Genomic DNA, 4,319 nt, shown 5'->3' with positions numbered 1-4,319 from the left:
TTGTACTTATATAAAAAACTTTCAAGTTTTTGGCACCGTTGCTAGGGAGCGGCAATATTAGGGCCTAATTAACTCTATTAATTTAGACATTTTTTATATTTACAAGTTAAATTGTTTATAGTTAAATTAGGATTTTTATCAGTTTTTGTTAATTAATTCTACATAATCTCTTTTATTTTTGTTTGTAGTATATGCATTGAACTGTACGGGTAGTAGCACCTTTTGATCTGAAAATTGAAAGGACACTACGTAGACAAAAAAGGCGTACACCACAACAACAAGAAGAAGAGGTTTGGCAACCAATAGAGGAAATTGCAGTAGAGCTACCTTTTGAAAAAGAAATGGCAGAAAGCGAAGCAAATAGGCAAGCTCTAAGGGATTTCGCTCTACTGGGAACTCAAGAATCCCAAACAAGTATAGCGCGGCCGACAGTAAACGCTAACAATTTTGAGATTGAACCATCATTAATTCAAATTGTACAACAATCTCAATTTGGAATTAATGCCATAGAGGATCCAAATGCACATTTAGCCATATTTTTGGAGATATGTGATACGATCAAAATAAATGGAAGTAGTGAAGATGCAATAAGGTTAAGGTTGTTTCCATTTTCATTGAGGGATAAGGCTAAAATTTGGTTACATTCTCATGCCCCTAATACCTTCACTACTTAAGATGATTTATCTAGGATATTTTTGAATAAATACTTCCCACCGGGTAAAATGGCTAAGCTTAGAATAGATATCACTAGTTTTAGTCAATTTGATAGTGAATCGTTGTGTGAATCTTGGGAATGGTTTAGAAAGTTGTTTTAGAGGTATCCACATCATGGACTTTCCGATTGGCTCATTGTACAAACTTTCTATAATAGTTTATCTTTCACAACTAAAACTACTATTGATGCAGCCGCAGGTGGTGCTTTAATGGGTAAATCACTCGAAAAAACTCAAAGTTTGATAGAAGAAATGACAGCTAACAATTACCAATGGGCTAATGAAAGTGGTAATCCAAGGCGACAAGCAGGTATAATTGAAACTGATGCTATCAATATATTAAGTGCGCAATTGAATAATATGATGCAAATATTACGTCGTCAAATTGAATGTGGTCCAAGTTCTTCCTCTAATGTGCATGTTGCTTATTGTTCTATATGTGGAGGAGAACATGACTCTAACGAGTGTGTTGATGTTGAGCAGGATCAATTTGTTAATAATTATAATAGGAATGCTCAAAATAATCTATACTCGAATACATATAATTCAGGATGGAGGAATCATCCAAATTTCAGATGGAAGGAGCAAGGCAACCCACAAAGGCCCAATAATCCGCTGAGATTCCAACCAAGGCCACAACCGACAAACACTAAGTCGGATTGGGAGATTGCGATGGAAAAATTGGCAAAAGGAATTTCGGTGAGATTCGAACGAATAGATGGACGGTTGGATCAATTGACCGGAATGTACAGAAATGTGGAGGTCCATATTGGTCAAATCGCCAATTCTATTAACAATTGAAATCAAGGGGAATTGCCAAGTAAAACAAGGATTAATCTCAAGGAACATGTCAAGACCATTACTTTTCGTAGCGGTAAACAACTAGAGCCTTCCAGTGTTAGAAAACAAGGGAACTGAAGAGAGTGTTAGTGGAGGAGATGAACAATTAGAGAAAAACGTAAGTGTGGGGGAAGGTGATAAGGAGAAAGTGGAAGAAGAGCAATCAACATCCTTCAATACCGTTCCGATACCTCCGGTAGTGCCATTTCCTCAACGACTCAAGCCAAATAAACTTAACAAAGATTTTGATAAATTTGTAAAAAATTTTAAACAATTGCATATTAATATTCCTTTTATTGATGCTATTTTGCAGATTCCTTCGCATGCCAAGTTCCTTAAGGAGATCATGACACGAAAAAAGAAATTGCAGGACCGTAAAACAATATCATTAACTGAGGAGTGTAGTGTCATCATACAAAACAAGCTGCCACCGAAATTGAAAGATTCGGGGAGTTTTTCTATGCCTTACACTATCGGTAACATTGAATTTTCAAAAGTATTATGTGAGAACCTGAGAAAATTCTGTGTATGCCCTAAATTTATTTCATTTTAATTACTTTGATATTAGAAATATTATATATAGCGAACAAGTGGTTAAATTAAATGCCTAATTGAATTTTTATAAAAATTGAGAATTTAGAAATATCCTAAAATGGTGTAAAAAATTTATATGAATCAAATAAACATATGATATACATATTGTAATTTGAGCAATTTGAATATATTATATAGTTGAATAAGTTACATGACTAATTAATTTTCCTTAAATCTAAATGTGTGGAAATCCACTAGATTGATATAAGAAAATTTTTTAAGGTACATATAAATTAGAACAAATGAAATTTTGATTCAATGAGTGAGACAATAAAATTATGGACTCATAGCAAACAAATGAACTAAAACTAAAGGACCGAACCAATCTTGGAGATTCGGTTAAACTACCATGCAACTAAGGAACAAACTACTAGAATTTGGACAAAACAGGAACCGAATGGAAGCAAGATAACCATCTGCTAAGTTTGAATGGTGGAAGGAAAAATAAGCAGAAATTGGCTGTTAGTTGGGCGGTGAACAACTCCTACAAAGACAGCTGCCAATTACTTGCTAAGTTAGGTGATGACCAAAGAGAGAAAGAGAACAATAGCAGCCAACAAGCTGATAACAAAACCAAGCGATGACTGAGTGGAGGAAAAATGAGAGATTCTGTCAATACATTTTGGGCGGTGATCGAGATGAGAAACAAGGCATTTCTTTTGATAGCCAATACCGAGAGAAAACAGAGTACTATGCTTTCTTCGTTTTCCATACCCAAAATCGAGAGAAAGAGTGAGAGTGAGGGAGCTCTCTGATTCCATTCTTTCCTTCCAATCAACCGAGTGAATAAGAGAGTGAGGTAGAGAAAAGAGGAAGCTTGGAGCATTTCACCATAAGGAATTGAAGGAGGAGGAGGAAGGGGACTGCTTGCATTTTTCTTCTTTTCCAGCTTTGATTGTAAGGAGAAAGGGAGGTAAAAATCATTATAAACATCTTATTCTTCTAATATCTTTGATTATTCAAGTTGCATGTTAGAATTTAGCTTAGAAAAGGGAGTTTTGGCTGAAGAAATCTTGATTAATGATTGACTATTTGCTGGAAAGAAAATTCTGGTATGACCGAGGAAATGAAGCAGGTTGCAGCTTATTATTTAAATTATGGAGGAATTTTTCTTCTAGGAGTTAAGTTATACGTTTACTCTCTTGTTTTATCTGAGAATATAGAGCAAAGATGATATTTAAGTGAGAAATTTTGCAAGAGTTAGCAAGGAAGATTGGTTATGCTGGCCAAGAGAGTTATTCTAGTTCCCTCTAAGAATTTTGGTTGTGAAATCTTATTTTGTGGCTCAATTCACCTCATAACACATTAACTCTAACCTACATGTTGGATTCAGGAGTAAAATAAAGGGATTTGGCTGAAGAAAATCTAGATTAATGACTGACTAAGTGCAGAAAATTCTGTTTAGTGACTGATTAAGTGTTGGAAAAGAAAACTGTAACAACCGAAAGGATGAAGCTGGAATTGTAGCTTGTTACCAGAGTTTTCTTTGGAAGAATGATGCTAGGATGCATGCAATATGTTTAACTTAAGTTTTATAAGATGCTCAGCTGAAAAATTCACGAAAAGTTGGAGGTTTGGGCTGGAAATGTTGAAGGAAAGCTGTTGGAATTTCCCAGCTTCAGCTGAGAGAGGAACAAGTGCAGCAATTCTTCATTTTCCAGCTTTCTCTAGTCACAGCAGGGGTAAAACTTCCTTAAATCTTCATTTCCTTCACATGTAAAGAAGATTACTAGTTGCATTTAGTTTTAATAAAGAAACTTGTGGTTCTTTTGAAGATTAAAATCAAACTTTCCCTTGATTTGAGTTAATCTGTCCGGACTGAGTTTATATTGCATTTTGCCATCTTTTGCTTCAAATTTTGACTGGACTTGCTGGAAATACATGCTATATACAGTAGAATATATGGTGGAATGAATGTATGTTGAAATATCTAGAGAAATATTTCATTTTTGGCTCATGAAACCTGAATCTTCAAAGCTGGAAATCCGTTAGCCTGGTAAATAGTTGATGTCAGGTTTTCTCTTCAATTTAAATGGATTTTATGTTGACTTATGGCTGGAATTCGTGCTCTATGTCTTGTATAAAGTTTATAGGGTGATGCATGTGAGTTTCTATGGTGAAAAGCTTGGCTTTTATGGCTGGAATCCTTGTTTAGAGGACTGCATGGCTGCT

General features: G+C 35.0%; 1 non-coding gene across 1 annotated transcript; it reads right to left on the bottom strand.

Moving 5' to 3' along the window:
• Positions 1–728: 728 nt before the first annotated feature.
• LOC113772641 lies at positions 729–835 on the bottom strand. Its single transcript, XR_003468607.1, has one exon. It is a non-coding gene; the product is annotated as a small nucleolar RNA R71 (small nucleolar RNA).
• Positions 836–4,319: the final 3,484 nt, after the last annotated feature.

Source organism: Coffea eugenioides, chromosome 5 (assembly GCF_003713205.1).
Source record: "Coffea eugenioides isolate CCC68of chromosome 5, Ceug_1.0, whole genome shotgun sequence".
Lineage (NCBI taxonomy): Eukaryota > Viridiplantae > Streptophyta > Magnoliopsida > Gentianales > Rubiaceae > Coffea > Coffea eugenioides.
The sequence above is the reverse complement of the archived record's forward strand: the minus strand, read 5'-3'. Positions and strand labels throughout refer to the sequence as shown.